Genomic DNA, 12,008 nt, shown 5'->3' with positions numbered 1-12,008 from the left:
TCCAGCTTGTTCATGGAATAGTTCAACTTGAAGGTATCAAAGGTTTCGGGGAGAGTTTCCAAGATCATATCTATTTTGGTCTCCCCATCAATCTCAGATCCAAGAATCTCCATCTCGTTGAGATAGCTAATGATCAGCATCATATGATCTCTAACGGGAGTTCCAGCCTTCATACGACAGTTCATGAATTGTCGGACCGCTTGTTGCCTAGCTTGACGTCCTTGCCCTCCAAACATCTCATGGAGATTGTAGAGCATATCGTTGGCAGTTTCGAAATCACGATGTTGTTGTTGCAACACATTGTTCATCGATGCCAAAATATAGCATCTCGCAATCTCATCGGATCGAAGCCAGGCCGCCAGGACGTCTTTCTCCTCTTGCGTCGAATCATCATTCGTTTGAGGACAGGGGGTGGTGAGAACCCATTTGTGCTTGTCGACAGTAAGGACTATGTCGAGGTTACGTTTCCAGTCGACGTAATTGTCGCCTTCGAGTTTATTCGAGGAAAGAATTGTTGAGAGAGGATTGAGAGACATATTGCCTATAACAGTTGAAACAAGTTTATGATTAGTCTTTGGTTTAGGATTTAAGTTTCATTAAGACTTTTGTAAAATCCAAAGGTGTTATAAACCAAACGATAATTTACTCCCTCAAGAGAAGGCCGCAAAAAATCTCCATTTATAAGTAAATGACACATCATTAATGCTAAGCCAAGATGTCAATACATCTATTTTGACTAGCCATCTTGTAAATTGGTTTGATCACTCACATCCTTTCGCAGAGCCTTAAGGAAGGATACTAGGGATTGAGCCTAAGTGTGCAACCAACCACTTAGTCCAAAAGATCAGCTTTGAAAAACAATCCCCCAAGGGGAGGCCTTGCCATCATTGCATCACTCTCGGACGTAGCTCATTGAGCAATGATCGAAGCAATAACGCCTTGGAGTACTCACATTTAAGTGAGGGTCGCAAGAGCGGCTCTTAGTCCCACGTTATTGCATCTTTCACTAGTGTTGGGGATCGCGGGTTATAAACAACGAATATAACCCTCCCACTTAGTTTTTGGAGTTGGTTCATCGACTCTTATAAGTTCGGAAACAAGTTTCCTAGTTAGAGAGCGACAGAGCGGACAACTAGAAGAGAATCCTAGATCGACATGTTCAGAGCAGTATTAGTGCATAAAGGCACAAGGGACATACTCGATCTTTTCCTATTTTCTATTTCGGGAAAGTGTGTGAGGGAAGTGTGAACTTCAACTCACTCGAACACTTGAAAGTTTGAGATTACACATCTTTTTATTTTTCGGCTTGTCTACAAGGAGACCTCCCACTCAAATTTTCAAGAGCATATAGATTTTGAACATATGTGATATAGATATAGTTTTGAAAACATTTTGAAAACTTATTTGATTTGGATGACAAAATATTTTCAAGTTTGAAAGTGAAAACGGTTTTTCAAAATTCAAACTAGTTTTGTAAAAATTCAATTTCAATTAAACTTTCAAAAATCAAAACATTTTAATCTTACACATCATGTTTATAATCATATGAAAAATATTTTTGCTCAAGAAAGTTTTCTCATTAGAGTTCTATAACTCATGGTAGTGGGGTTTGAAAACCCGGATTTCTAAAAAAAACTGGAGTTTCAGACAGCCGCGCACCTCGGAGTAAAATCGCCATAACTGGCGGCTCCGATGTCCTTTTGAGCCGAAACCGGTGGCATTGGACAGAGGACAGACAGAGCTTTAATTTGATTCAAGAATCATTAAATTTCGATTTCTGAGCAGAGAGTTATGCCGCTTTTAATGCGGGTTTACATTCCAGCTCGAAGAAAAAGAAATAAATTAAAGCTTTGTCCTTTTAGGTGCGAAAAAGAATCGAGTGTAACGGAACGTTTTATGAAGGTTATTAAAGCTTTTATTTGTGTTTTATTAGCAGGGTAATAACATAGAATAAAAGAAATAACAACATGCATAAAACGATTCAAGTAAATAAACGAAACTAGCAAGAAAATAAAACTAGTCACAAAATTTACTCGAAAAATCTCAAACCTTTAAAACACGTTTTTCAATATAAAAAATTAAAAACTTTTAGAACTGATTCTAATGTGTTTTAACATCATCCCAAACTCATAGAAAATCAACATGGTTTTTAATTTAGAGACAAGAGCAATAAATTAAAAAAAATCTAAAATTACAATTCTAACTTGTCACAAAATTAGTAAACTTTCGAAAACGATTTTCAAGCTCATAATTTAAAAACATGCACATGCATTCCTTTGACCATAGCTCTGATACCATTTGTTGGAATCGATCTAGGGTTTAAGAAAAAGTTTAACGCTTCGTTAAGCGGCGGAATTTTAAAAATTTTCTTTTTAAGTAAAACTAGTTTTTACTAACCTAGACAAGAGCATATGCATGTAAATAAAAACTAATATGAGCTATGGAAGTTACTAACCTTTCTTGAAGCTTGAACGTTGATGAGCCTTTGGAAGGTTGGCAACGTTCGTCTCCCCTCGCAGCACGTCTCTCTTTTCTTTCCTCGGGAACTCGAGCAACCACGATAGTTTCTATCACTAAATCACTCGAAAAGAAGGAATTAGTGAGTGGGCACTTTTAAACACTACGACTTGAGAACGAGTCTCGAAGTCGCAGAGCTAAAGACTAGGTCGAGTGAGGACCTAGGTGCCAAGACAAGAGAAAACCAAAAATAAACTAGAGAGAGAGAGAAGAGGACTTCGGCCAAGTTCTAGAGAGAGAGTCTCTCAAATCTCTTAAACTTGGATGAATGAATTGTGAGGAAATGAGGCTCCTATTTATAGGAGAGGTCTCACCTTCAATAAGGTAGTTTCCTCTTCTATAGAATATCACATATTCATGAGCAAAATAACCCTTATTTCCCATTCCTCTTAGGCGCCCAAGGCAGCCTTCTAGAAGGCTAGGATTTGTTTCCTTTTTTTGTTCCTTGGCTTGCCTATTAGTCTCTTGGCCGAAATTCCCCATGCTTGTGTGGGAAATTTGTTTCCTCTTTTTCTTTTGGCAAGTATCTAAATACATTTATGCACAAAATAAACTCTCTTTCCTTAGGTATGTTGGGCGCCCAACATGTCTCTAGAAGGAGCTTCTAGAAGCTTCTTCATTTATTCATGAGAACATGAAAAAGGCCCATTAAGAATTTTCAATGAAATTCTTATGAAATGAAATTAATTCACAAGGCCCAATGATCAAGTCATGGCCGAGTGAAACATGTCATAAAATGACCTTGTCAAAAAATTTATTGACATTCATTTCATCCTTTGTCTCAAAAGACAAAAATACCCTTTTAACTATTTTCATTCTTGTTTTGGCTTAGCTTCCAGTTTAACTATTCCTATCGATGTGATTCGTGACAGTGACCTCATGGACCCAAATGAACAAAGCTTTAGCTAAACACTTGGTCTCAAAAGTTCACAAACCTTTTCCAAGTTTAGCTTAATGCCAACTGACTCCACTAAAGAGCTGACACTGAAAATCTCTCGGTTCAAATGAATTTATTTTCTACTCAAGAATTCGACCTAATTATGATGAGCGGATCCACTGAATATTATCTATGTTTACCCTTCATGAATGTCATCAGCTAGTCGGGATTTACTAAATTACCATTTTACCCTTCTAGCTGTTATTTCCTCAACTCCTTTGTCGCTTGTGAATAAGTTAGAAACAATGTATTGACGAGGAGCTAACAAGTCACATTGTTTCATCCAAAAGAGTCAGGACTCAATTTGGACACTGGCCAGTTCATTTATTCACACTCCAAGGAACAAAGCATGAGGTGACATACATTGCATTTCAGCAATCTTGTACATGAATTCCATATCTATGAGAACTTCACAAAGTTACTCATGACAGACTCACAACTTAGTACTTCACCAATAGGCCTTGTTCGGAATCACATAGTGAGTCCGAACTTTGACTTTCTCAAATGAGAATACTAAGGTGTGAAATGGCATGTCTCATTTCAGGATTAAGGTAAGCATGATGCAATTCATACATAGTGACTTCGAGATATAAGAGGTTAAATGGTTTGTTCTTATCTTGTCTCTAGAAGTGCACTGGTCAATTCAGTACCTTCGGAAGATACCTAGAAGAACTATAGAGTTCCTAACTCTCAATGCCTCATAACCAGACATCATAGATTCTTCTAACAATCATACTGAGGTCAATAGTCCTTTGACCCTAAGATTGCGAATATATCGTTTTAAGCAAACTACGAAGAGTTTGTTCATGCAAATCTACATTTGTCTCTTCGTAAGTTGTTTAGTTTGTTTATGGACTAAAAGACTATGGTTTTATCATAAAGCTTCAGACAAGGAAGATTGAATGAACGTTTCAACTTTTGATTAATGAATAAGCAATTACAAGCAAGAGTCTTCGTAAGACTATATGACATCAAATGTACATAAATAGACACTACTACTCTTCTTGTAGGCACCATTGACAACAAACTCCCACTTGACTCAAAGAAGATGTGAGTAGTCCTACATGCCTAATCCCTCTCGAAGTTGGTCGAAGACCAGGTTCGCTAGGGCCTTGGTGAATAGATCTTCCAGAGATCTACTTCACCTCCACGTCTCCGCGTTGCGCGATCTCTCGAATCAAATGGTATTTCCTCTCAATATGCTTAGAGCGCTTATGGCTTCTAGGTTCCTTTGAGTTAGCGACAGCCCCACTATTATCACAATAAAGGGTCATGGGCTCGTCGACGTTTGGAACAATTTCCAAATAATTAAGGAATTTTCTAAGCCATACAGCCTCTTTGGATGCTTCACAAGCAGCCACATATTCTGCTTCCATTGTGGAGTCAGCAATGCAAGATTGCTTAATACTTCTCCACACAACAGCTCCACCATTAAGGATGAACACAGATCCCGAAGTGGATTTCCTGGAATCCTTATCCGCTTGAAAATCGGAGTCGGTATATCCCGTCATAGTCAGGTCAGTACCTGAGTATGTAAGCATCAAGTTCCTAGTTCTTCGAAGATACTTAAGAACATGCTTAACAGCAATCCAGTGCTCGGGTCCAGGGTTGGATTGGAAACGACTAACTACGCCAACGGCGAAACATATATCAGGTCGGGTGCAAAGCATAGCATACATGAGGCTTCCTACGGCAGAGGCGTAAGGGATTTTCCTCATGTCTTCAATCTCTTGTGCAGTCTTGGGAGACTGGTCCTTAGAGAGTGAAACTCCATGCCTAAAGGGTGTTTGACCCCTCTTGCAGTCTTGCATCGAGAAGCGATCCATCACCTTATCAATATAAGATGCTTGAGAGAGCGACAGGGTCCGGTTTTTCCTATCTCGAAAGATTTGGATTCCCAGAATGTACGCGGCTTCTCCTAGATCCTTCATATCGAATTGCTTTGCTAGCCAGACCTTAACCTCAGATAACTTACCCACGTCATTACCAATGAGTAGTATATCATCGACATATAGTACCAGAAACACAACTTTGCCTTCGTGTATTAACTTGTAAACACAAGGCTCATCTATTGACTGTTCAAAGCCGAAGCTCTTTACAGTTTCATCGAATCTAATATTCCATGACCTAGATGCTTGCTTTAGTCCATAAATGGATTTAAGCAACTCACAAACCTTGGTCTCTTGACCTTTATCCACGAAACCGTCTGGTTGAGCCATGTAAATGCGCTCGTCAAGATTGCCATTCAGAAAAGCTGTCTTGACATCCATTTGCCAGATCTCATAGTCGAGAGCTGCAGCTATGGATAGGAGTATGCGGATGGATTTAAGCATCGCGACTGGCGAGAAGGTTTCTTCATAGTCAATCCCTTCTTGTTGGGTATAACCCTTCGCCACAAGTCGTGCTTTGAACGTCTCAACGTTCCCATCAGGACCCCTTTTCTTCTTGTATATCCACTTACACCCTACGGGTTTAATCCCTTCAGGAAGGTCTACAAGTTTCCAGACTTTGTTGACATACATCGAGTGCATCTCAACTTTCATGGCGTCAAGCCAAAGGTTTGATTCAGAACAAGCCATTGCTTGGCTATAGGAAACAGGATCATCCATGTCGGAGACGGCTACAAGAGAGTCTCCATAAGACATGTACCTGTCAGGCTTTTGAGTAGCCCTCCCACTACGTCGAAGTACTACTTGACGAGATTCTGATGAGTTAGGTTGTGTTTCAGTTGGGGTAAGAACAGTTCTTACAGACGAGGTAGAAGCTTCCTCACCCAACTTTTCTTCAAGCACAATTTGCTTCTAGGTTTCGCATCCTTCATAAAGTCCTCCTCAAGGAAACGAGCATTCGTGCTAACGAAAGTCTTATCGTCCTCGGGACTATAGAAAGTAAAACCTTTGGTTTCCTTCGGATATCCTACAAACAGGCACAATTCTGACCTACTAGCCAACTTGCTAGTCTTTTGCCTCAGCACGTGTGCAGGGCAACCCCAAATTCGGATGCGGCCAAGATTCACTTTACGGCCAGTCCATCGTTCATAAGGAGTACCAGGAACCGTTTTGGACGGAACTTGGTTCAGAATGTAGGCGGCTGTTTCGAGGGCATATCCCCAAAAGGAAAGCGGGAGTGATGAGTAACTCATCATTGATCTAACCATCTCCATAAGAGTTCGGTTTCTTCTCTCTGACACTCCGTTTTGTTGAGGTGTGCCAGGCGCGGTAAGCTGAGAAGCGATACCTTCTTCTTTAAGAAAGTCATCGAACTCTCCAGACATATACTCACCACCTCGATCAGATCGAAGGGTTTTGATCACTTTGCCAGTTTGCTTTTCCACTAAAGCCCTAAAGACCTTAAATACGTTAAAGGTCTCGGATTTGTGTTTAAGCAAATAGACAAACCCATATCTTGAGTAGTCATCAGTGAAGGTAACGAAGTATTCGTATCCTCCACGTGCCTGTTGGTTGAGCGGACCACATACATCAGAATGTATTAGTTCCAGCAACTCAGTGGCTCTTCGACCCTTATCGGAGAAAGGTCGCTTAGTCATTTTTCCTTCTATGCAGGATTCACAAGTAGGTAGTGAACCTATTGCAGAGGCTTGGAGTGGACCATCCCTCACAAGTCTCTTAATCCTATCTAGACTGATATGACCAAGTCTTAAGTGCCAGAGGTATGTTGATTTTGTTAGATCGGAGGATTCAGAAAGTTTGATCCTCTTTGGCTCCCTAATTAGATCGTTATCTATTTCGGTGTCTAAAAGAGAAGGTTGAGTGGGATAGATGTAAAAAAGACCATTCTTCATACATGCATCAGTGACGAAAGAATTAGAAAAAGAAATACGAATTCCATTCTTTATAAACTTTAAATAATAATCTTGCTCGAAAAGTTGAGCAACAGATACTAGGTTTTTCCCAAAGGAAGGAACATAATAAACATTATTCAAATTTAAAGTTCGATCTTCAAAAGATAGCGTCACGGATCCCACAGCCTTCGCAGACACCACGCTCTCATCACCCCACTTGAAGCAGAAGTCACCATCCTCTAAGCTTTTGCTTTTCCTAAAACCAGTCAAGGAGCAGCAAATATGGTTAGTAGCAGCGGAGTCAATAATCCACGATGATACATTATCAGCTACTAAACAGGCTTCAGTAACAAGTACAATACCTTTAGCTTTGGTTTTGAGGTAGGCGGGACAGTTCCTACGCCAGTGACCAGGCTCGTTGCAGTGGTGGCACTTGTCTTTAGACTTGTCCACCTTCGGAGCCTTTGGCGCCTTCTTCTTCGTTTGAACCTTAGGTTGGTTCTTTTTCTCGGCGTTGCGAGGTCTCTTCTTAGATCCAGAGGTGGAGGCAGTAGCATGTACTTCTCCTTGAGCCCTCTTTTTCTTAGTGAGTGCCTCAGCGGTTTGAAGTTCCTTCATGAGCTCGGTAACAGTGTACTCCAGCTTGTTCATGGAATAGTTCAACTTGAAGGTATCAAAGGTTTCGGGGAGAGTTTCCAAGATCATATCTATTTTGGTCTCCCCATCAATCTCAGATCCAAGAATCTCCATCTCGTTGAGATAGCTAATGATCAGCATCATATGATCTCTAACGGGAGTTCCAGCCTTCATACGACAGTTCATGAATTGTCGGACCGCTTGTTGCCTAGCTTGACGTCCTTGCCCTCCAAACATCTCATGGAGATTGTAGAGCATATCGGTGGCAGTTTCGAAATCACGATGTTGTTGTTGCAACACATTGTTCATCGATGCCAAAATATAGCATCTCGCAATCTCATCGGATCGAAGCCAGGCCGCCAGGACGTCTTTCTCCTCTTGTGTCGAATCATCATTCGTTTGAGGACAGGGGGTGGTGAGAACCCATTTGTGCTTGTCGACAGTAAGGACTATGTCGAGGTTACGTTTCCAGTCGACGTAATTGTCGCCTTCGAGTTTATTCGAGGAAAGAATTGTTGAGAGAGGATTGAGAGACATATTGCCTATAACAGTTGAAACAAGTTTATGATTAGTCTTTGGTTTAGGATTTAAGTTTCATTAAGACTTTTATAAAATCCAAAGGTGTTATAAACCAAACGATAATTTACTCCCTCAAGAGAAGGCCGCAAAAAATCTCCATTTATAAGTAAATGACACATCATTAATGCTAAGCCAAGATGTCAATACATCTATTTTGACTAGCCATCTTGTAAATTGGTTTGATCACTCACATCCTTTCGCAGAGCCTTAAGGAAGGATACTAGGGATTGAGCCTAAGTGTGCAACCAACCACTTAGTCCAAAAGATCAGCTTTGAAAAACAATCCCCCAAGGGGAGGCCTTGCCATCATTGCATCACTCTCGGACGTAGCTCATTGAGCAATGATCGAAGCAATAACGCCTTGGAGTACTCACATTTAAGTGAGGGTCGCAAGAGCGGCTCTTAGTCCCACGTTATTGCATCTTTCACTAGTGTTGGGGATCGCGGGTTATAAACAACGAATATAACCCTCCCACTTAGTTTTTGGAGTTGGTTCATCGACTCTTATAAGTTCGGAAACAAGTTTCCTAGTTAGAGAGCGACAGAGCGGACAACTAGAAGAGAATCCTAGATCGACATGTTCAGAGCAGTATTAGTGCATAAAGGCACAAGGGACATACTCGATCTTTTCCTATTTTCTATTTCGGGAAAGTGTGTGAGGGAAGTGTGAACTTCAACTCACTCGAACACTTGAAAGTTTGAGATTACACATCTTTTTATTTTTCGGCTTGTCTACAAGGAGACCTCCCACTCAAATTTTCAAGAGCATATAGATTTTGAACATATGTGATATAGATATAGTTTTGAAAACATTTTGAAAACTTATTTGATTTGGATGACAAAATATTTTCAAGTTTGAAAGTGAAAACGGTTTTTCAAAATTCAAACTAGTTTTGTAAAAATTCAATTTCAATTAAACTTTCAAAAATCAAAACATTTTAATCTTACACATCATGTTTATAATCATATGAAAAATATTTTTGCTCAAGAAAGTTTTCTCATTAGAGTTCTATAACTCATGGTAGTGGGGTTTGAAAACCCGGATTTCTAAAAAAAACTGGAGTTTCAGACAGCCGCGCACCTCGGAGTAAAATCGCCATAACTGGCGGCTCCAATGTCCTTTTGAGCCGAAACCGGTGGCATTGGACAGAGGACAGACAGAGCTTTAATTTGATTCAAGAATCATTAAATTTCGATTTCTGAGCAGAGAGTTATGCCGCTTTTAATGCGGGTTTACATTCCAGCTCGAAGAAAAAGAAATAAATTAAAGCTTTGTCCTTTTAGGTGCGAAAAAGAATCGAGTGTAACGGAACGTTTTATGAAGGTTATTAAAGCTTTTATTTGTGTTTTATTAGCAGGGTAATAACATAGAATAAAAGAAATAACAACATGCATAAAACGATTCAAGTAAATAAACGAAACTAGCAAGAAAATAAAACTAGTCACAAAATTTACTCGAAAAATCTCAAACCTTTAAAACACGTTTTTCAATATAAAAAATTAAAAACTTTTAGAACTGATTCTAATGTGTTTTAACATCATCCCAAACTCATAGAAAATCAACATGGTTTTTAATTTAGAGACAAGAGCAATAAATTAAAAAAAATCTAAAATTACAATTCTAACTTGTCACAAAATTAGTAAACTTTCGAAAACGATTTTCAAGCTCATAATTTAAAAACATGCACATGCATTCCTTTGACCATAGCTCTGATACCATTTGTTGGAATCGATCTAGGGTTTAAGAAAAAGTTTAACGCTTCGTTAAGCGGCGGAATTTTAAAAAATTTCTTTTCAAGTAAAACTAGTTTTTACTAACCTAGACAAGAGCATATGCATGTAAATAAAAACTAATATGAGCTATGGAAGTTACTAACCTTTCTTGAAGCTTGAACGTTGATGAGCCTTTGGAAGGTTGGCAACGTTCGTCTCCCCTCGCAGCACGTCTCTCTTTTCTTTCCTCGGGAACTCGAGCAACCACGATAGTTTCTATCACTAAATCACTCGAAAAGAAGGAATTAGTGAGTGGGCACTTTTAAACACTACGACTTGAGAACGAGTCTCGAAGTCGCAGAGCTAAAGACTAGGTCGAGTGAGGACCTAGGTGCCAAGACAAGAGAAAACCAAAAATAAACTAGAGAGAGAGAGAAGAGGACTTCGGCCAAGTTCTAGAGAGAGAGTCTCTCAAATCTCTTAAACTTGGATGAATGAATTGTGAGGAAATGAGGCTCCTATTTATAGGAGAGGTCTCACCTTCAATAAGGTAGTTTCCTCTTCTATAGAATATCACATATTCATGAGCAAAATAACCCTTATTTCCCATTCCTCTTAGGCGCCCAAGGCAGCCTTCTAGAAGGCTAGGATTTGTTTCCTTTTTTTGTTCCTTGGCTTGCCTATTAGTCTCTTGGCCGAAATTCCCCATGCTTGTGTGGGAAATTTGTTTCCTCTTTTTCTTTTGGCAAGTATCTAAATACATTTATGCACAAAATAAACTCTCTTTCCTTAGGTATGTTGGGCGCCCAACATGTCTCTAGAAGGAGCTTCTAGAAGCTTCTTCATTTATTCATGAGAACATGAAAAATGCCCATTAAGAATTTTCAATGAAATTCTTATGAAATGAAATTAATTCACAAGGCCCAATGATCAAGTCATGGCCGAGTGAAACATGTCATAAAATGACCTTGTCAAAAAATTTATTGACATTCATTTCATCCTTTGTCTCAAAAGACAAAAATACCCTTTTAACTATTTTCATTCTTGTTTTGGCTTAGCTTCCAGTTTAACTATTCCTATCGATGTGATTCGTGACAGTGACCTCATGGACCCAAATGAACAAAGCTTTAGCTAAACACTTGGTCTCAAAAGTTCACAAACCTTTTCCAAGTTTAGCTTAATGCCAACTGACTCCACTAAAGAGCTGACACTGAAAATCTCTCGGTTCAAATGAATTTATTTTCTACTCAAGAATTCGACCTAATTATGATGAGCGGATCCACTGAATATTATCTATGTTTACCCTTCATGAATGTCATCAGCTAGTCGGGATTTACTAAATTACCATTTTACCCTTCTAGCTGTTATTTCCTCAACTCCTTTGTCGCTTGTGAATAAGTTAGAAACAATGTATTGACGAGGAGCTAACAAGTCACATTGTTTCATCCAAAAGAGTCAGGACTCAATTTGGACACTGGCCAGTTCATTTATTCACACTCCAAGGAACAAAGCATGAGGTGACATACATTGCATTTCAGCAATCTTGTACATGAATTCCATATCTATGAGAACTTCACAAAGTTACTCATGACAGACTCACAACTTAGTACTTCACCAATAGGCCTTGTTCGGAATCACATAGTGAGTCCGAACTTTGACTTTCTCAAATGAGAATACTAAGGTGTGAAATGGCATGTCTCATTTCAGGATTAAGGTAAGCATGATGCAATTCATACATAGTGACTTCGAGATATAAGAGGTTAAATGGTTTGTTCTTATCTTGTCTCTAGAAGTGCACTGGTCAATTCAGTACCTTCGGAAGAT

Source organism: Urtica dioica, chromosome 2 (assembly GCF_054948205.1).
Source record: "Urtica dioica subsp. dioica isolate 48M chromosome 2, U.dioica_male_clone48M_v1_H2, whole genome shotgun sequence".
NCBI classification, from domain to species: domain Eukaryota; kingdom Viridiplantae; phylum Streptophyta; class Magnoliopsida; order Rosales; family Urticaceae; genus Urtica; species Urtica dioica.
This window is presented reverse-complemented; position numbering follows the sequence as displayed.